The sequence below is a fragment of the Acinonyx jubatus genome, chromosome F2 (assembly GCF_027475565.1).
Source record: "Acinonyx jubatus isolate Ajub_Pintada_27869175 chromosome F2, VMU_Ajub_asm_v1.0, whole genome shotgun sequence".
In the NCBI taxonomy this organism is placed as follows: Eukaryota; Metazoa; Chordata; class Mammalia; order Carnivora; family Felidae; genus Acinonyx; species Acinonyx jubatus.
In genome coordinates, this window is record NC_069394.1 from 15,699,646 (window position 1) to 15,721,709 (window position 22,064).

A 22,064-nucleotide genomic window follows, 5' to 3' on the forward strand; every position below is an offset into this window, starting at 1 on the left:
GCATTATGTTGCTACAAGAGGTATCAGAGAACACTGAAAGGGTAGAAGGAAATGTATTGGAGAATACATACCATGAATGCTAACCTAAAGAAACCTAGTGCTGTGTAAAGTAGTTCTTGGGTCCAAAAGTGCTCTTAAAGATAAAGAGGCAAAGACTTCCCACAATGGTAGAATGAAGAGGACAGCAGTCCCCCCTCTATAAAAAGAGGAATTCTAAAACTGGGCTCCGAAACAACCATTTCTGGTACAGCAAGAAAAAGGCAGAAAAATTGAGAACTATTTACTCTTAACATGTTCCTAGAGCTTCAGATGAGATTGGTAGATGTCTATGGCTTTCTTGCCTTTGACTACTCATATCTAGCACGCCTCCTGCTCCTTGGGGAAGAAATGCAGCTTTATCACCCTGGAGCTGGCAAAGGAGATCAGTAACTTTGATGCCAGAAGAGGGTGAGTCTGATTGAGGAGGCAGTGGGGGCAAGAGCCCATGCTTTCCCAACTAAAAGTGATGGGATTAGTTGGGAATGGACAGGGAAAACCCACAGCTCCACTGTCCTGGTCCAGAACATAGGAACAAAACACAGATGGTAATGGCAGAAAACAGATACTAAAATAGTGAAATTAACTCCAAATATATCAGTAATTACATTAAATATTAATGGACTAAACATTACGCTAAAAGGCTCAACGTCCCTGCAAGGTAATACGAGATGGGCAGATGAGCCTATGTTTGGACCCAGCTCAGTTGCTTATATTTCCTCAAATGTAAAATGGAAATAATATTAGTACCTCTTTGGGGTACCTGGTTGGCTCAGTCGGTTGAGTGTCCAACTCTTGATGTCAGTTCAGGTCTCAACTCAGGTCTTGATCTCTGGGTTGTGAGTTCAAGCCCCACATTGGGCTCTGTGCTGGGCACGAAGTCTACTTAAAAAAACTAAACAAAACAAAAAAACCCTGTTAATATTAGTACCTCCTTCATAATGAAATGAGATTACCTGCGTAATATGCTTACTATAGTGCCTGGTATTTAGTAGTTACTCAAAAAATATTGATACCTTCTCTTATAATCTAAAATAATAATAGAGGAGCAGTGGTCAATTTCTCTAGCTCCTGTTGGCATAGGAAATCTGGGTTCATCTAGAACAGAGTTGGTAAACTACAGCCACAGGCCAAATCTAGACTGTCTCCTGTTTCGTGAAATAACGTTTTATTGGAACATATCTACATCCATTTGTTTACAAATTGTCTATGCCTACTTTTATGCTATGACAGAGTAGAAACTGTGTGGTCTATAAAGCATAAAATATTCACTAACTGTCCCTTTATAAAAAAATGTTCTCCCATCCCTGATATGGAACATGATTGAATTTACTTCCAAAACCCCAGCCTTGTTTTTATTTTTGAAACATCTTATGCCACCTTTTTGATACTAATACTTTTGATTACATTTTTTATTTTGCTATTAAAACTTTTGCTTAATACTTTTGATTCCATGTTTATCATTAGATAAATCTACTTTGAAAATAGTGGGGATCATTTAGATGTTCACTTGACAAAAGTTACAATCTTTGCTTGCTATCTAATATCCTGTCTCCAACCTTCTGCTTTACAGAAGATACCTTACTTGTGATACTTCTAAAAATCACAGTCAAAGAATTGTTGAAGGGTTGTTTAAATCCACCATCTTGCTCCACTGTTAACCGTCATGAGCCGTTTTATGTGTATTAGCTTTAGAACTCTCACATGTATGTTCGCATTTAATTGTTACCGTATTGCATCCATTTTGCAGATGAGAAAACTGAGGTTCAAAGAGATTGGTCACTTGCCAAACAGTAGGCAGTGGATGGATATTCTGATGCCTCATCTTGTGCTGCAGCCATCATATCATTTCATGCCATCTATTCCCTGAAATTTCTAGTTTTATTGAAAGAAAATCACTTTTACTGAGTGAAAAAGACAGTCCAAACCCTGACTTTGGTAAGTTGACAAAGCATATGGATGCTCTTGGAGAGACAGAACTATTAGCTCTTGGCTTACAATGCTATAAAAATTTGCAAAAGCAGGAAGCATGTAATACAAACCTATTAACATAGCACAGCAAATACCACCTGAACAGATCTCCCTCATCCAGAGAAAATCTTTGGTATGTTACTAGTGCTCAACAAATTCAACCAGTAATTCCGACGGTCAACAAAGTGCCAAGCTCTGTGTTAATCACGGGGGGGAGAAGAGTGGCCTAAAGATGATAGGACTGCAAATATGCCTTCAGAGTACTACAGTCTAGTAGGGAGCTAGATACACATACACGCATACAAACATCTACCTCAAAGAGAAAACAGGGAAATCCATAACAAATAGTACAAAGTTCATCTACTCTGGGAGTTCAAAATGGTTTATTCTGACTTGGCTGGATCCAAAGACTTCCCAAAGAAAAGGAAATTGGAGCTCACCACTTTGCTAGAGATTACCCATTTCCCCTGGTGATCTACTTCCCTCCCCCTCTTCATTCTGCTCTGTGCCCCAAGAGGCTAACCTTTATGGAGTACATAAGTATGTTCCTATGCTCCTGGGTTAATTTGAATTTGGACAAATGGGTGGCTTCAACAGGAAATGGAAGGATAAGAGGACAGAGACGTTGGGGGTATTCATCCCTCAGCTTCCATGCTGCCAAGCCTCGGGTTGACACAGTCTAGTGTCCTCTACCAAGGGGAACGATCCTTATCAGGTGACTTCTCCCCAGTGTAGGAAAATCTCCTTCTGTTGTGCCCTAAGGGTGACAGCAGCTCTCTGCTATTGATTGGTAAGGGCCTCTTAGCCTTCCTTGGTTTCCCTTAACTCTGCCCACACCTTTGAACCGATCCCTATTAAACTCACCCCAGTGACTCCTTTAGAGTCTTCCATCTGTTTCCTGCCGGGACCCTCGGATATACCCTTGAAGAAATATTAATAGCTATATAATACATAGTTTAAGAATATGGACTTTGGGGGCACCTGAGTGGCTCAGTTGGTTAAGTGTCTGACTCTTGATTTTGGTTCAGGTCACGATCTCATGGTCAGTCATGAGATTGATCCCCACAGTAGGCTCCGTGCTGGGCATGAAGTCTGCTTAAGATTCTCCCTCTCTTTCTGCCCCTCCTCTCCCCATGCTCGCTCTCTCTCTCTCTCTCTCTTTCTCTCTCTCTTAAAAAAAAAGGAATATGGACTTTGGAGTCAAATGAAACTGTATTTCGATCCTAGCTTCACTAGGTACAGGTCACTGTAAGGTCTTGGACTACTTCCTTAACCTCTTTGAACTATAATTTCTGCATCTATGTAATGAGGACAAGAGTCCCTAACACATAGGTTGTTGTAAAGATTAAACGAGATAATATATGGGAAATGCTAACTACTCCGTGAATGGCAGTATTAGTATCCCTGCTGCCTGATAAGGAATGGAGACAAGTGTAAGTGGCAAATGCAGGGAGGTGTGGAAATGCACGGAGCTTCCTATGGTGAGGTCTAGGTTACCAGTGAAGAAAACCCTTCTGGGGACCCAGCAGGAAGACACCCCCAGCTTCCATGGCTCACTTGGGACCTGCTACAAATTTTCAAAACATAAACAAGAAAGAAATCCAATAGCTTTCTTCTGATTGTCCATGTGAGACCCCAGAACTCATGTTCCCAGCATCCCCATCTTTTTTCCTTCCCTTCCCAGCATCCCCTTCCTTGTTCCCTCCCCAAGAGTCGTAGCAGATGAGCATTCTCAAGTCTGTTCTGAGAACATGGTGGACGGAGAGCAGGAGGCGTTCTCCTCAGGACTGCCAGGGGCAAGGGTACCTATAGCTTGGGGCCCAGAAGAAGAGAGGGCAACCCTAGCTGTCTTTTAGTAGCTGTAGGGAAACAAAAGGGGGTGACAGCTACAGGCCTCTGGCTTTATTTAACTTGTCTGCCATCTTCCATTTCTGTCTTCTCTTCTGACCACTGAATCTGGCTTTGCTAAAGTTCTGTGAATTAGTTGTCTACATTTGTATGTCTATGCATTTATTCATTCTAGTCACTTCTTCATTTGCCCGTTCATTCTTTCTTCCATCCTTCCAACCATTTATTTATCGATCCATCGATTCATTCATTCTCTCATCGGTTCATTCACTTATTCAAGGACACATCCATCTATTTATTCATTCATTCATCCATCAAGATAATATTCATCGAGTACCTTCTTACTACCATATGTCAGGCCCAGTGCAGGCTGTGTGTGGACAGGAATGACTTCTCTCTTATATTCACCATTGGATCCCCAGTACCTAGAAAGATGATTAGGGGGTTACCAAGATGAGAATGAACAATCCCACAGAGGGTTGAGCATTTGAAGATGCATGGTGTGTCATGAAAGGGGATGGTTTGCCTGCACCCATAGGAGGAGTTCCTTTTGGCTGGAGCACAGGGTTTGTAGGGGTCGGGAGGCCCAAGGAAGAAGACAGGCAACAAGGCTGCCTTGTATGAACGTCAGGCCAAGGAGTTTGGTTTGATTCAGTGGGCATCAGGCAGTCCACCTGCCTTTAATTAGGGGAATGTTCAATGTCTTTTAGGAAGATAATTGGTGAGAGATAGAAAACCAAAGGCCAGGAGACCAGCAAGAAGGCTTAGGCTGAGGTCATGTTGATGGAGACGAAGAGGCAGTATTTGAAGCACGTTTCCAAGAAACGTTTGACAAGTCATATCTCTAAATCCCATCTAAAATTTTTTTACAAACACCAAGCTTTGAGGGAAAAACACCTTTACTTTGTGTTCTCCTTTCTCGGAGCACATTAAAGATATCTTCCAATCCAGAATGTTATTTACTGTGTGGGTCCTCAAATGGTGGTGGGCTACATCACAGGCTTATCTGCAGGCTCGAGAGTAATGAAGCTTTGGGCTTAAAGAGATTTTTCACTTTCAGCTCCTTCCTGATAGAATCTTCGAGATGCTCTCATTTTTGGAAATGAGAGGCACAAAGAGAGGCCCGCTGAGGTTCAGTGCCTTCTCAAGGTCACACAGCTTGAGAGAGCTGAGTCTAGAACCCAGAATCCCCCACTGACAAGCAACCCTAGCCTTTCTGCAGTACCATCAAATGAATACGGACAACTGTGTTTACATTAAGACTACAGCTTTGGTAAAAATTACAGATAGGGTCTACCAAGAAAATAATTGCTGTGTTAGAGCCGTTTTTCCATAAAATTCCTTTGACAAAGCTTTAACATGTATTTAATGATTACAAACTTAATACATATACATTCAACAAATGAGCCGTGGTGTCACAGTCATCAAAAGGGGGATATCTAGGGGCTCTTGGGTGGCTCAGTCAGTTAAGCATTGGACTTCGGCCCGGATTTTGATCTCACAGTTTGTGGATTCGAGCCCCACGTCGGGCTCTGTGCTGGTGATGTGGAGCCTGCTTGGGATTCTCTCTCTCTCTCTCTCTCTCTCTCTCTCTCTCTCTCTCCCCCTCTCTCTTCTCTCTTTGAAGTCCTTCCAGGTGGTGGCCCCCTTCTACTCTCAGGAACTTGGAGTACAACTGAGTGTAACTCTGAGCAACTCTGTGTATCAATTCTGTGTAATTCAATGATCTCTTGCAGCTCCGTCCTTGCTGGCTTTCCGTCTCCCAGGATGGTTCCTTGGCTGTCAGTCCTGATTCTGCTTCCTGCTCACTGCTTCCGCAGCATTTGCCAGTCAGCATGTTTGCTTCCTACCGGTCTTTTCAGGCTTCGTACCAGCTGTGGACCTCGGGTCACCAATGGGCCAACTAACAGTCTGATAAGGCCCACAACATGGTGCATAGCCTACACCCCATTTTATTTATTTTTATTTTCCTTACTTTGAGAGGGAGAGAGAGAGAGGGAGGGAGTGGCAGAGAGAGAGGGAGAGAGAAAATCCCAAGCAGACTCCATGCTCAGCACGGAGCCCTACGCGGGGCTCTATCCCACGAACCGCAAGATCATGACCTGAGCCAAATTCAAGAGTCAGACGTTAACCGACTGAGCCACCCAGGCGCCCTGACCGACACCGTATTTTAAGAATTTGAGTTGGTTCTCAACATTTAAAAATTATAAAATGTCACATTAAAAAAAATCTAGATTTCTGGCTTCTGTTTGAAAAGCGGAAGTTCTGGCAAGACAGGGCCTGCCTTCCCACATATAACTGGCCTGAGCTGAGTAGCACGTGCTGTTCAGTTCACCACCGCACTTACCCTCTGCCTGCCTCACTCACGTATGCAACTTGACTAGCCCTGAAGGCATCTGAGTTGAGATCCCTGAAGTAGATGACCTTTGGTTTATGTGACTGAACATCTGGTAGCTCAGGTATTTCTGAAGGACTCAGGAGGTCCACGCCAGGTAGCATGTTGTGACTTAACGGACACCCAAATGGCTTTGGCTCAGGTATGGACGTACAAGTCAAAGAACGTTAGCATTTCCAGATAGCACAATTACTTTTAAACTTAATTTTCTCAATTTCAATTCTGGATCATTTGATTAGGTGTCGATGCCATATTTTTCTTTTACTTTTAAACATATTCTTTGAATGTTTATTTTTGAGGAGGGGGGGCAGAGAGAGAGTGAGAGGGAGGGAGGGAGACAGAGGATCCCAAGCAGACTCCGTGCTGTAGTGCAAAGCCCGAACCAGGGCTCAACCCCACAAACCATGAGATCATGACCTCATGACCTTAGCCGGTCAACCGACTAAGCCCCCCAGGCACCCCTAAAATTAATTTTCTATAGAAGTAGTGTTTATAATAGAAACATCTGGAAACACGGATAAGACATAGTAGACAATAAAAATCAGAACCCCTTTACGTAGAGATAACCTCTGTTAACAATTTTATGTATATTCTTCCAATCCTTGTTCTATGCATCTAGGCACATAGAAAAGTGGGATTGTGTTACCTCAAGTGTTTCATAATCTTTTTGTTTTTTATTAATTGATTTTATCTTTTAAGATTTTATTTTTAAGTAATCTCTACACCCACGTGGGGCTCGAACTCACAACCCCGAGATCAAGAGTCGCATGCTCCACGGACTGAACCAGCCAGCTGCTCCCTGTAATCTTTTTGTAGACTTAACAATATAGCATCAATGGCCTCTCACATTATTTATTATTCCTCTTGAGCATGGTCTTTAATAACCACATGATATTCCATCATATGATTGTTCTTTGGTTTCTCTGATCAAGTCCCTACTTGTGGGGCATTTAGGCTCTTCCGCAGTTTAGGGTTATTTTTGAACCACGTTTCAAAGAACAGTCTAGAAATAGAACTGTTGGGCCACAGGGTATGCAAAAACCTAAGGCTTTTGATACATGTCCTGATGTTGGTGCTGTATTTCAGTGTGCAGAGTTTCAGCTTATGCAAAGTCAGATTATGCTTTCAGGATAGACTCTCTCAGGGAAGGGGACTTTATTGGTAATATTTCACTAAGTAAGGGCCAAAAATTTTAACAGGCATCTACATGCTAAAGAGAATTTAAGGTGGATGTGTATCGATTCCAGTACTTGGATAAAAAAAAGAAGAAGCAGTAAATGGGGTGTCTGGGTAGCTGGTTAAGCAGCCGACTCTTGATTTCGGCTCAGGTCATGATCTCACAGTTTGTGAATTCAAGCCCCGCATTGGGCTTTGCAATGACAGCAAGGAGCCTGCTTGGGATTCTGTCTCTCCCTCTCTGTCTGCCCCTCCCCTATTCATGCTCTCTCTCTCTCTCTCTCTCTCTCTCTCTCTCTCAATAAATAAACAAACAAACTTAAAAAAAAGAAAAAAGTAGTAGAAATTCAGAATCAAAGAGATCTGATTTAGCTAGTGTGTGTGTGTGTGTGTGTGTGTGTGTGTTAGTGGACAGCAGGGTCAGTGGTGTGATAAGGCTGCTGACAGGAGTTACTCAGGGACTCTCCAGCTGCATTTTATAGGACGAGGATAGCAGCAGGGGGTTCTGCTTTTGTCAACCAGATCACTGTGGAATAAATAGCCGTCAGTTCTGTTCAGTTCTGCTGTCCCAGTTCTGGAAAGATACAGCAGACTAGCCTGTATTTAGAGGAAAGGGGCCAGGATGGTGACGGGTTTCCTGACTGTCCCGGGACAGAGGAACTGAGAATGTCTAGTTCTAGGAGAGACTTAGGGCACACGGCATCAGAACTGTCGTCTACCTGAAAGGGAAATCTGTTCAGTGGTTTCCAAAACTCAGACTTTGTGTGAACGAATGAATGGAAGCCACAGGCTGACAGATTTTAACTCAGTGTAAGGAAGAACTAACAGAGCTGTTAAAATAACAAAATAGAGGTTTCTGGGGGGAACACGAGAAACTATCAGCAGCGGTTACCTCCAGGGAGTGGGACCAGGGGGATGCCCCACTGGAAATTACCCGCGTGTTCCGCCGAAGAGGTTTTAAAACCATGTGCGTGGTTTTAAAGAAATTAAGATAATTAAGAAAAGAATTGAATAATGCAATGCAACAGAAAGAAAACACAAGTGGATCATATCAGCTAAGGGATTTGGGGTACAAACCTGAAAATATAACCCTGGCTAAGAAGCAGGACAAGAAAAAGAAAAAAAAGGGGGGGGGGGATTTAATAGAAGGACATGATTGCCTCCAGAACTGAAGAGAAAGCTGAGGAAGGTCAGGAGTCCTGAAGCTGCTCAGGGGCCCTCGCAGGTGCTTGTATCGCTGTGACGTGGTTTTATCACTTTTCTATTCTCGTGTTCCTTGGTGTCCCATGCAAGACAGTCTGTTTGGCCTAACCTGGGGTCATATACCCACTCCTCTGCTGACTGACAGACAGCCCCTGGTAGGATCCCCTAAAATGGGTGTAGACAGCTGCCCAGAGGAAACCGGAGAATACTGTTACCAAAAGGAAGGAGAGATGCTGGGCAGGAAAAACCACGGAATCCATTACATTGGTTTATAATCAACAGAACAAACCCTCTCGTAAGGTAGTGAGGTCCCTGTACCTGGAGGTATTCCAGACAGCCTGGATGAGCAACTTGGTGACAAGGTTGTAGGAAGACTCGGCATCTAATGGGGGTTAGGTTACACACCATGTCAGCATCCCTCCCACCCCTGAGATTTATGGTTCTATGATTTGGGGGAAATTCTATCCTTTAGACAGGACAGATAAGACCACACTTCCATAGCCAATGTACATTTCAGATTCTCTTCATTTGGAGCCAGGCAGAGGAAAGTTACACTCTCATCAGGCTCTTGTTTCTCATCTTTCAACCTCTTTCCTTTTTCCTGTACCTCCATACTTCTCATTTGATGGTTTGAGGACTCTAAGAGAATATTAGAGAGGCCTGTCTCTGGAGTGAGACTCCATGAACTGTGTGACCCTGAGAAAACCACTCAACTTCTCTGGGTCTACATTTCTTCACCTGTAAAAGGGACGTAATAGTACCTACCTCTAGGGGTTGTTGAGGAAAATAAGTCATACATTTAAATGATTGTTAGAGGGCCTGCCATGGACAAAGGGCTCAAAAAATGTCATCATCGCCTCCTCCTTTCCTCCTTCTCTCCTCTCCCCCACCCCCTCCTCCTCCTCCTCTTTCTTCCTCTCCTCTGGCATCAGTGTCCTCATCAACGACAACAGACCATTTATTAAAAGGAGTAGCTCCAGAAGCATTTGCCAAAAGTGACTTAGAAATACACATTGTATGCCACGAGAAAAGAGGCCACATCCTATTTATTTTCTAAATTCTTGTCCCTAGCAGAGTTCCTAGTATGTATGGATGCTCAGTAAATGTCTGTAAATAAGAGGGAATGGGTCAGTTAATGGAGGTTGAAGACTAAAAACATTTCGGACGTGGATTCTACTGAGGTTCTGGAAGGAGCAGAGGAAGACAGAAGAAGAGGGAAAACCCTCATCAAGTGTTAAGGGGGAAAAGAACAGATGACGTTGTTGGTCAAGGAGTGAATCATGGACGGAACAAGCCCAAAAGGAGAAGTTACGGGGACCACCCGAAACTCAGATGGTGGAAACTCAGATGATGAACCATCAGGAGGCCCCCAAGGGACCGTTTTGTAATGATCTGGGTTTCAGGGTTGAAAGAAACTGATGGAAGTTTTCAGAGTGAGGCACTTGGGTGATCTATTTTGGAGGAATTATCTGGAGAGAAGAAAACGAGATCTGCCAGTAACCTTTGCGTGACAGCCTGAGGCAGAGAAAAGGTGACTCCGGGACATTCTCATAGCCTGGTTTTTCAGGCCTGGTGCACTGTGGCGTCCCATGCGAATTAAGGTTGGAAATGTAACACCGTGACCACGTGCGAGATAGTGGAGCAAAGGAGGCAAAGTTGTGTGAAGATGTCACAGACGCCGAGAAAAGTGACAAATCAGAAATGTACAACTCCATGAATTTTCAGGAGTGAGCAGGCCCATATTGCCAGCACCAAGATGTGGAAATGAGAGGGTTGGTTTTTTTTTTAATGTTTATTTATTTTGAGAGAGAGGATCTGAAGCAGGTTCCTGGCTGTCAGCGCAGAACCTGATGTGGGCCTAGATCCCATGCACCGTGAGATCGTGACCTGACCTGAACTCAAGAGTTGGATGCTTAACTGACTGAACCACCCGGGGTGCCCCGGGAAATGAGTTTTAAGTGCACATACTCATAGGGAAAACCTGGGGAGCTTGGCAGGAAGGCAGATTTCTTGGTCCCAGTGTCAGAGACTTTGATTTAGGAGGTCGGGCCCTGCTGAATGTGGACCAGTAATCTGCATTTCTGCACGCGCCACCAGAGGTAAATGGGGGTGACCCATGGACCCTCACGGACCATGCTCTGAGAAACACTGGCCTTTGGAGTGAGAACAAGCTTTAGAGTCATGTAGACCTGGAACTAGAATCATGCCTTTCCCCGTAAGTGTGGGACTTGACCTCCTCGTAAGGAAAGTGGGAGCCATGGTGGTGACTCACTGGTTTGCTTTGAGTAGGAAAAGAAAACGAACGTCAATCCACGGCGGTCCCTTAGCACAGTGTTGGAAACACAGCAAGCTCTCAAGACACGTAGCGCAGCAAACACGTGCAGAACACAGAGCTCTCTTCAGGTCTTTGTTCTCCACACCTAGTATGGGACACCATCAAAAAGGACTAAGAAAGCGTAGCACGAGAGTTAGGGACACAGGCTTGGTGGTTAAGACACCCTAGGGCGCGAGTCTGAGTCCCGGCTTCACCGCTTGCTAGCTGTGTGAACTTGAGTGGTTTACTGAACTCCTCTGACTCCGTTTCCTCATCTGCAAAATGGGCATAGTAACCCCTACCTCGCAGGGTGAATGTGGGGAGGAAATAAGATGACCCAGTGAAGCCCTGAACTCCTGAGAAGAGCTCAGAGCAAGCTGACTATTGCTATATATACAGTCAGAGCTAAGAACGTTCCATCCTTGAGCGGTGGAAATTCTCTTCGGGGGCGGCCTGAGGGGGAAACAGGCCGCCTCTCTGTGATAATGTTGAGAAGTATAACAAAAAGGCTAAGCACTGTATGTTTATTACTAGGCAGAAGTGTCACTACCATGATTATGGGCCAGGCACGGCTGGTCAGGAAGCTTCCTCAGGTGTTTACACCTTTCAAGGGGGCAGAGGCAGGAATGGAGTTGGGGATGGGGAGAGGCTTTGCTCCCTGGCTACAAACTCTCATTTAACTTTTGCCAAACACAGAGGTTGGCATTTGAATTCCTGCAGGGGTTGAGGGTATCAGGCTATTTCTACCTGCACATCCTGGCATTCACATCTGAGGTGGGGGGTCACTACAAGTCCAGCCTTGACTTTGAACATTGGTTTTCAGGGTTTACCCCAAGGGGTTTTTTTTGTTTTTTTTTTTCTGGAGAACTAAATTATCCTGGCCTACTCCCCCAGTGGTAGAATATGAACAGAATACCAGGTTAAAATTTGTTGTCTCCTGTGTAAGGCAGCCTGAGGCCTTGCCAAGAATCAGAAGTTCCAGTCCTACTACTGATCAACCAGGCAGCCTTGAGCAATTCAGCCACCTTTTTAAAAATACCTACAAGACCAGCTCTGTGCTTGATACTGGGGAGTACAAACCAAAGGTCAAGACAAGTTCTTCATGTTGAGAACAGGGCTACCACGCACAGTTGTGCAGGTTGGAAACTGTCCAAGGGCATTTGATCAAGAGCAGGAATAAGGACCAAAGTCCAGCTTGCACTTTGGTCACATGGGCCCACATCCTCCTGGAAGAAAGGGTGCCTTCTACAAATTTGTACAAAGGTGCTGTATAGGTTAGTGGTACCTTTTTTGAGAAAGTCATGTCTGGCTACTAACACAGAAATACAAATAAAAACTGCTTTTCCTCCTAACACGAAAACAAATAATTCTGTGTTGGCAGGTGGAGACTGGTTGAGAAGATCAAATGGGAGAATGGAGATGAAAACACTTTGTGACAACATATACAGCTCTCATGATACCACAGTATAATCACCATCTGTTGCAAACTAGCTGTGTGACCTTAGGAAAGTCGCTGTACTTCCCTGGGCTTCATTTTTATCATGTGTAAAATGAATCAGTAACCCAGGTAATTCTTTTTTTTTTTAATTTTTATTATTTATTTTTGAGAGAGGGTGGGGGAAGGGGCAGAGAGAGAGAGGGAGACAGGGAATCCCAAGCAGGCTCCATGCCATCAGTGTAGAGACTGATGTGGGGCTTGAAGTCAGGAACCACGAGGTCATGACCTGAGCCAAACCAAGAGGTGGATGCTTAACCGATGGAGCCACCCAAACGCCCCAGTATCCCAGGTAATTCTGACGCTGATGGCCAGTGGGCCTGGTGGATAAACATTGGCCCCTTCCAGATCCAATCTTCCCCAAGCCTGTATTCTACAAGGCTACAAAAGACAGGAATTCTCCTAAGCATGAAGTGATGGGAAGGCCAGGGGATAATGTCATGATGCCTAACCAGAATGCGGTGACTTCACAGAGGGGCTCAGCAGCAGGGGCTTTGTGCTCCTGTCCCCAAGCTGAACTGACTAGCCCTGGACACTCGCCAATTATACACACAAGCTCACAGGAATATGGTCCTTCTGCCTGGGCTGACACCACTCAATATCCTAACTGAAAATTGGAATCAACTCACCCAAACAGGTTCCCCCTTGGTCTTGCTATAAGTACAAGTCGGTAAATGTCAAAGCAGGTCTCCAGCCAGTCTGGAAATTCTCGGTCATCAATAGGTTATAAACACCGTTGGTCAGGATTTCCCATTTGTGCATTCATCTATTTAATTTAGTGACTTCCTCCTCTCTCACTCACCTATCAGACATCAGCTAAGCCAGGAGCCTATATCAGGCATTGTGCTAGGGGTTGGGGTGGAGGAATGAATAGTAAGATAGAGTATAGACCCCTCTGATCCCCCCAATACACCCATTAATGCATAAGCTACTATCTGGAAACCAAGGGGGTATTTCAGGTTGTGAATCGTTTTCAGGCTAGTAGCTTCCAAACGTGCCAACTGCTACCTTAAACAGTAGCCTGCAATATAGGAAAAAGAAGCCCATGAGGTAGCTGGAAGGTTCCAAAGAGGGAAAAGACTTCAACAACTTACAAAAATGCGTCAGGGTTTCCCTGCCTTGGCTAGCAGTGTGTTTCATAGACATAAGTCAGGACATTTTGCAGCTGCCCACGTACATTCCCTCTCCTGTTCCAACTAAAGTTTCAGCCTTACTGTCCGCAGATTTGTCTGAAAGCCCAATGTGGTCGACAGTGGTTGAAACAGGAACCACAGAAGCTGCATTGCTTGGTCTGCGACTATCAGATCTCAACCATAATGTCGCTCTAACACCTACCAGGGTTTCTTTGCCCTAGTTTCCTAATTATTTGTAAAACAAACTCTAGGGTTTCAAATGCCTCTTCCACGGATGAGAGGGGCAGGGGAACAGAGGGTGCCCTCCCACCCATTCCACACTGGGATGAGCATGGGTGGAAGTCAGTTGGTGCTAACGTTGAGTCGACACCTACCACGTGCTCCTCAAGACAGTCTCGTAAGGGGGGGGGGGCGGTGGTGGTGAGGGGCTCTTGTCCTGTTTCACAAATGAAGAAGATGCTGCCTTGGTCGGTTTGTCTGAGTTGTCAGAACTCGCACACTCAAGGATAAAAAGAGCCATCACATTAACAGCTAGCCCTGCCGAGCACTTCCTGTGAGCTAGACTTACGGACATTAGGTCATTCAACTTTCCCAGTAACTCTACAACGTGGTTAATCCCATTATCCCTGTTCTGTAGATGAGGAAACGGAGGTGTATACAGATAAAGGAACTTTTTCAGGGTTATAGAGCCAGTAAGTTTGGAGGAAAGATTTGAACTTCAGTCCTGGAATATACAATTCAGAGGTTTCGTTAGACTCTTGGCAAGCTGGGCTTGAGATTCTTTGCCCTTACTTTGTAGGGGAACAAATTTAATTGGGTTAAAAAAGAGAGAGAGAGAGAAACCAATAACAAAATAAAACACCTGGTAAATGAAAGCAATCAGTGTACTTAGTTAATACACCTCTGCCTCATTTCAGATCTAGCCTTTCAAAGCTGGGCTGAAGTTCTGGACTGCGCAGATTAGCGCAGATAGGTCAGTTGTGTTGCTAATCAAAAAATTCTCACAAACAACAGGCTCCCATTATCGGCACAACTATCGGCCATGTCTCTGATTCAGAAGGGAGCCCCTTGGTGCCAGAAAGATCACTACTGGCATAATCCTCGTGGAAATCTTGAGTAAAATAAAGCCAAAGTATATGGTAAACAAACAAATACAGACAGCAAGCCTCCACTGAGTATGGGGCTATGTTGAGGAAAAGAAAAAATGTTGGATTTGCTCCCTGCCCAAATTGTCTAGCAAGGAAAATAGATGTTGGGCAAGCAACTCTTAACCACAGAGAATGTAATTGCTGATATATTGACAAACAAATCCTGAAAGAGCCCAGAAAAAGGAATACTGACATCCGACAAAAAAACCTGAAAGGTGCCACTCAAAGGTGACATGTTAGTTGACATTTAATATTACTTTCTTGTTTTCAAGTGAGCCACAAGCATGCCTCCCAGCACCCATGCCCTTTTCCCAGTGGGTAGCGGTTCTGAGCCCTGGATGGCACCGAGCCAGCCCCCGTGGATCTAGCTTTAGGCTACAAACCAAGGAGATCACCTGCTCGTCACCTCGGGTTAAGGTTGAGCACCTGGTCTAACCACAGAGAAGCCCAGGACTTCTATTTGCGGGTTTCAAACTGAGAAATGTCTTCCCCTCTCTTTCCTGGTGGCATGTATCCGTGAAACCTGGAACCACTGCCCCACTTTTGCTACCAGAGAAGCCGGCCTAGAGGCAAAACCAGCACAGTGAGACCAGCGGAGCTGAAAGAGCTCCAGAGAAATGAGCTGGAGCCTATTTTTCAAACTGTGCAGAGACTCATGAAGTGTTTTGCTCTTAGCATAATCAGGATCCAGGATCGTTTGAGACAGGGGGATCTTGTTTCAAGGACAGAAAAACTAGCCCAAACGAACAAGCAAATGTGGAATTTATTAGCTCAAGAACGGGACCAGTTGGTGAAAAAATTGGGTTTCAGGAATTGCCAAGTACAGGAGTTGAGACGAAAATCAGAGCACTCCACTTCTCTTCGTCTCGCTGCTTACTTCTGCCCTCCTTCTTGTGGGAGCCTTATTCTCAGACACGGCCCCCGTTCCCGGCTACGGTCTAGAGTTCACGACCTGGCACGTTCAAGTCCATCTTCAGAGTTGTCCAAGCAAACCCCTGGGATTTTTCTGATTGGGTCCTGGCTTAAGTCCTGTTCCCAATCCTGGACTAAGAACGGTGACCAGGAGAATAGACTTCCCCAAGAGACTTGACCCTTATGCCTGTGATTCACCTTGGGAGCCAACGTAGGGCTCACCTTCATGAGAAGCACAGGGCTGGAAGCAGAGGTGGGTATTTCCCCCCAAACAAAATCAGGCAACAAGACAATGGATGTCGCTGGCGGCTCACTTGATAATGCCTCTTGGGCAACATTCCTCACATAATGCCACACACAACAGGTGGGTTTCACAGAAAATGTTGTTCATCACAGCTAAGACTGCCTTTCTTGAGTTTGCCAGCCTGAAACCAGAAATTGCTTCTGTGAGAGTTTTGTTCTTGCATGACGTGTGTTTGTTCTCTCGGCTTACATTTCCCGGACACCAGTGATGTGAATGATTAGAGTTGCCATACTGACTGCTTACACACATAATATATGCACTATCTCACTTAATCCTTGCTACTAGCTCATCGGTTCTCCAGCAGGGGCGATGTGGGCCTTCCCTCCCCCCCAGCACCAGGGGACACTTGACAATGTCTGCAGACAGTTTGTGTTGTCGCAATTTGGGAGATGCTACTGGTGTCTAGTGGGTAGAAGTCATGGATGGTGCTGTGCTCCCCACAATGCACAGGACAGTCCCTCGTAGCAGCGAATTGTCTAGTACAAACTGGCAAGGGCATCGAGACTGAGGAACCCTGTACATGCTCGTGACACAATTCCCATTGCTATGAAAGATGAAGAAACGTCGTAACACTTGCCCAGGGCCATGCAAGGTAGGAAATGGTGGGACTGAGGATTTTTTTTTAATGTTTATTTTATTTTTCTGAGAGAGAGAGAGAGCAAGAGAGAGAGAAAACGAGTCGGGGAGGGGCAGAGAGAGAGGGAGACACAGAATCTGAAGCAGGCTCCAGGCTCCAAGCTGTCAGCACAGAGCCTGACTTGGGGCTCGAACCCACAAACCATGAAATCATGACCTGAGTCAAAGTTGGACATATAACCGACTGAGCCACCCAGGCACCCCTGGGATTGAGGTTTTAATTCAGAGACCTTGCTTCTATCTGGTGATTGCTGAACTTGGCCCTGGAACTCGGCGTCCCTTGCTCACACGCTAAATTCTGGCTCAGTGGGCCAAGGTCCCCAGGACTCAGGATAATGGGATTGCAGATGATGCTAACATGTGAGCAGCTAACTGATGAGTACGTGCAAGATGCAGGTGCCGTGTACCTGGGTGCAATGCACACACAGCCCTGGCAATTGGGGAGGCAAAGATGTGTCACCCCTGGAGCAAATAGACTCGTGGAAAACCAGGACATACAGAGGGAAGAATGCGTCCTGTTGGGCATTTCGCTTCTATGTGCTTTCCCATTGCTTGGAATTCCTCCCTCTCTCTCTTTTCCAGCTTATCATCTTTCAAGCTCATCTGGAAAGCTTGCCTGACCTCCCGTCTCTGCAGTCCATTGTAGATGGTCTGCCTCTGTCGCTCTGTACATGGTTCAACAGCCTGAACAGAGTTCTGTTCTAGTCCTCACATCACATTGTAATTAGAGGTCTCCTTGGCTGTCTCACCCACTGGACGATAAGCTGCCTGAGGACAGAACCCGCATCTATGCACCCGGTGCAGAGCCCAGTATCTGGCTGTGGGCTATTTGTCCACAAGCTGCCTATTGTCTCTTCCAGGAATCAGCAAACTTTTTCTGTAAAGTGTCAGATAGTAAATAGTTAGCCTTTGCAGGGTGTATCCCATCACAACTGCTCAACTCTGCTGTAGTTGGCACAAAAACAGCTGTAGAAAATATGTAAACGAATGAGCCTGGCTGTGTTCCAGTAACACTTTATTTACAAAACCAGGCGGTGGGCCAGATTGGGCCTGCGGGCCATAGTTTACTGACTCCTGGTCTATTATAATGTCCATTCTCCCATTAGAAAGTCCTCATTTTTAATTCCTTTTGATGTTTATTTATTTTTTTGAGACTGAGAGACAGAGCACACGTGGGGGAAGGGCAGAGAGAGAGGGAGACACAGAATCCGAAGCAGGCTCCAGGCTCAGAGCTGTCAGCACAGAGTCCGATGTGGGGCTTGAACCCATGAACCGCGAGATCATGACCTGAGCCGAAATGGGACACGTAACTGACTGAGCCACCCAGGCGCCCCCGTAACTCCTCATTTTTAATTGCACATATCTGTGTCCAGCAGTCCCCCCAGTACAATACTTCCTAGCCGCTCCTGCAGCCAAATGTGACCCTTTGAATAAATCCCAGCTGATGGGATATAAGTGGAAGCATTATTTGGGATTTCTTGGAAGGCTGTTTAAAGTAGCTGACTCATTTGGGAAGGACCCCTCTCTTGATCCTGTGAAGGGCCCCGGCGGCCATCTTGGACTGTGAGGTGGCTTTGAGGAAGAAGCCACAGCTGGGAGGGAAGAGCAGAAAGACAGAGCCTGAGTCTCTGATGACACCACGGAGCCGCCATATTTGTCCTGCACAGCCAGCCTGTAGACTTTTACACAACAGAAAGAGAAACTTCTGCCTTCGTTGAGCCACTGCGTGTGTTTATGTTATTGTGTGCAGTAGGACCTAATCTTAACTCTACACCAGCATGCCCAAACACTCAACAAATTATTGAGAGTGAAAAGAATGCCTAGAGGCTAAGGGGGCACGCTAGGGTAACTCATTCTGCCAGGGTGGGTGGGGAGTCATGGAAACAAACAAATATCGGGTCCTCGTCAGGCTTTTCTGTGGTCTAGCACCCATGATGACTCAGGTCTCTGGCCAGCTCCTCCTGCTGTCTTTTTTCCTCCCTGCAGTGCCCACCGTCAATTCTATCTTCTGGGGCAACATTCCCCACCGAGAATGTCAGAGAGAATTCAGCTTCCTACAGGAGAATACACTGTTCCTTGTTGTTTGAAAGGAATTTTACCACTAGATGCCCAGGGGACGCAGCCAGGGCGATCCCCCAAATAACAAAAAGAGTACCGTCTACCAGACTGAGGAAATGCAACAGGTCCTTATTGTCATGGTCCCTGGCATTTGTTTGCCTGTCATTGACAGCGTGTGGGTGGCACCGAGGGAAAAACCTAGCTTTGGTGACTCCATCACTTAGCAGTATGACATTGGCCAGGTTGTGTAATTTCCCTGTGCATCACTTTCCCCAAGTACAAACTAAGGCCACAGCGACTCTCACAGAGCAATCCTGTGACAGTGAAACAGGGAAAGGGCCTGGCACGGAGAAGGTGCCCAAATTAGTTTGGAAACTCCTCTCAGCCTGCCATCGTGATGATCAGGATGGAGGCATAGGGGGATGATAACCCTGGGTTTGGGTGGATCTCCTGCCCTGCTTTGGAAGGGCAAAATCTTCCAGACTTCAGACTAAACACTTCCTTTCCTCTTCGCCTGCCCCTGCACAACTGCACTTCCTTTTTAAGCCCCCCACCCTACTTTAAAGACATAGCAGAACAATCCTTTGAATCAGTAAAACTCCATTTTCCTGACATTATTTCAGCCACGCCAGAGTCCTGCGTGAACATCCAGTGCCACAGGGACATTCACAATGTCACACTTACCACGCATTTCCACTTTCCGGTGAACGAGGCCTTGACACGTCTCCAGCTGAGTAAGTGGTCACGGGGCACTTCAGACCTGCAGGTCCTTTCCATAAGGTGGCTTACAAATGCAAAATAGTCCACGTCCCTGGAGATGTCTGAAAAAGCTATTAGTGCCATGCGGGGGAAATGAACAACCCAAAAAAAGCTGCCAGCAGCGAACAGGATCCCACAGCATTCAGTGTGTGCGAATTGGGTTCATAGAGCCGCTGATCAGGAGGCTGTAAACTCAGTACCACCTCCGGTAAATGGTGTCAAGGAGAGGTCGGTGAGCTCTAGAGAGAGGGTAAGGGGACCCACAGGTGATGGCTCTTTGGAAGTGTTCATGGCAGAGCCATTAATTGAGGAGTAAAAACAACACACCCAAAGGGAGACAGGAGCAAATGATGGATATAGATCTGGGTGGGAAAGGAGCAAATGATCTCTCTTTTTTTTCCCTAGCACCTATGGAAACAAATGGTCCTTTTCATCCAACAAGGCGTCAAAATATAACAATGTCAAAGTATAACAAAAGGCATGACTAGACGTCAGGTAAATACGAACAAAAGTCCGATGGGGACGGGGCAAACGAACTACTATTTGTGTATAGTAAAGCCTTTCCCTTTGGTTGTTAACAGTAACTAGGGAGAAAATTAAACACACTCAATCAGGGCATCGAATAGTATTAACTTCCAATGTGTATGAAATGTTTTGTTAGGCCCTGTACAGATGAGACAAAAGCCATTCATTCATTCCACAAATACCTGCTGGGCATGTACTATGTACGAAGCATTGAAGTAGGTGCTGGAAATTCAGTGGGGAACAGGCAGCTGTGGCCTCTGCCCATATACCACTGACGTTGCAGGGGGTATACTTGTCAGCCAGAGGCTGACATGAGATGATACACATGAAGTGTGCAGAACAGAGCCTGCCATTCAGGTCAGGGTGTTTTAGTTGTGATGGTGGCTGCTATGTTTATTATTACTGCAGGCCAGAGGGGCTGAAAGGCCCAGCCTTGAGCAAGAAAGGACACCGAGAACTAGGAAGGAGAAAGACAGCTGTGCGTTGGAAACACTCAGAAAGAGGATCGAGGGGCGCCTGCTGACTCAGTCGGAAGAGCATGCGATTCTTGATCTTGCGGTTGTGAGTTCCAGCCCCGCCTTGAGTGTAGATTGCTTAAAAATAAAATCTTAAAAAACAACAAAACAAACAAACAAAAGAACGAATCTACTAATCTTAGATGTGCAGTTGGTGGCAGGGTCTAGGACCCACATCGCAACAGCCACTGCAAATATTTGAAGGAAGTGGTGTGTGTATGAATGAGCCATGTTACATCTCTCATATATGCCCTGCAAATAAACGAAGACCAACCAAATGAGAAATGCAAAAAGCTATTTATATGCGATCATAAGAAAGTCGGCCGCTGTCACTTGCATTTTGGCAGAGACGGACAGGACAGGCAGGCAGAAAGTTGGAGAGCTTGGTTGTGGAAGGACCCCCCTCCCCCCCCCCATCAGCCTTAGGTATGCCCTGATTGGAGACTGTTGGGAAGCTGGAGGCGGGCGAACTAGAAGCAGGGAATCCTATTGGTTAGGAGTGCGCATGTAGCTCTCTCTGATTGGTCCCAAGTTGGAGGCGGAGGGGGGAAATACGGGAGGTATCCGTTATCAATCACGTTCTAGACACTTGGGGCCAAGTTTTACAGAATTATTGTTTCGCTTCCTGGATTGCCACTAGAGATAGCAATCTGTCTTCTAGCAAATCTGACTTAGGGCAGACCGGCCACCTGGGTTGTTTATTGATAAGGGCAGGTAAAAGATGTGTTTCCTGGGCAGATTTTGGCTCAAGGTTTTATTTCTATTTTTTTATATGATCTGACCACTGCATATTCAGTCTCTCTTTGCATAGGCTTGGTGGTTCATAAGGATGTGTGGACCTCGTGCAGTAAATTCCATGAAGGCCCCACAGAAAGGAACACACTTCTTTAAAATATCGGAAAATAATGTCATGCTTCATGGGACTCAGATGTGTTTTGTGACCAGCCATCTTGCTTGGACTTCTGGGCCCCCAACGGCCAGATACTTCCAAGTCGGTGTGCCCTTCTCTCTTGAGTAAGAGAGTCCAACAAGGTAATTTTAGCTGTGATGCTCGGGAGATGGTGCGGTTAAAAGAGATTTCAAATTAGAGTCCTGGGTCTTAGTGCCATTTCTGCCACTTCCTAGCCGGGTGGCTTTGGGAAGTCACGAGCACCAAGTCTGCTGCCACTCCTGGGACTCAGGTCCAGCTGAGAACTTTCAGAGCCGTCCCCCCACTCTCTCCCACCCCCACCTACCCTCACCCCACTCCCCCACCCCCTACCACCCCACCTCCTCTCTGATACTCTGATACTGTGAGAGCCGCAACAATATTTGTGAAAATGCTCCATAAACCATGTGGAGTCACGCAAATGTAAGTGAGTATTACCAAAATTATAGAAATGTTATTGTCTATCATGCATCCAGCACTTTAAGAAATCCATTAATGGGACTCTTTCAAAAAAATTTTTCTTTTTTCTTCCTGGCTTTGTTCTCAGCCAGGCCCCTAGGTGAGGTCTTTAGAGTGGCACATCATTTTCGAGGGAGCTATTCAATGAATCATTTCTGTTACAATATCCCTTTGGATTGTGTGCTTCTGGAAAACCATCACAGCTGGAGGAGTGGCCCTAACTCCCTGCTTATCCTGCAAACAGATCAA

At 45.7% G+C, this 22,064-nt stretch overlaps 1 long non-coding RNA gene across 2 annotated transcripts; it reads left to right on the forward strand.

Annotated features, from left to right (window-relative positions):
- Nucleotides 1-20,988: 20,988 nt before the first annotated feature.
- LOC128312772 (uncharacterized) lies at nucleotides 20,989-22,064 on the forward strand. Of its 2 annotated transcripts, none has more exons than XR_008292462.1 (3): nucleotides 20,989-21,142; nucleotides 21,225-21,460; nucleotides 21,904-22,064. It is a non-coding gene; the product is annotated as an uncharacterized LOC128312772 (long non-coding RNA). The 2 variants fall into 2 exon arrangements; XR_008292463.1 differs by having other exon boundaries at nucleotides 21,240-21,460.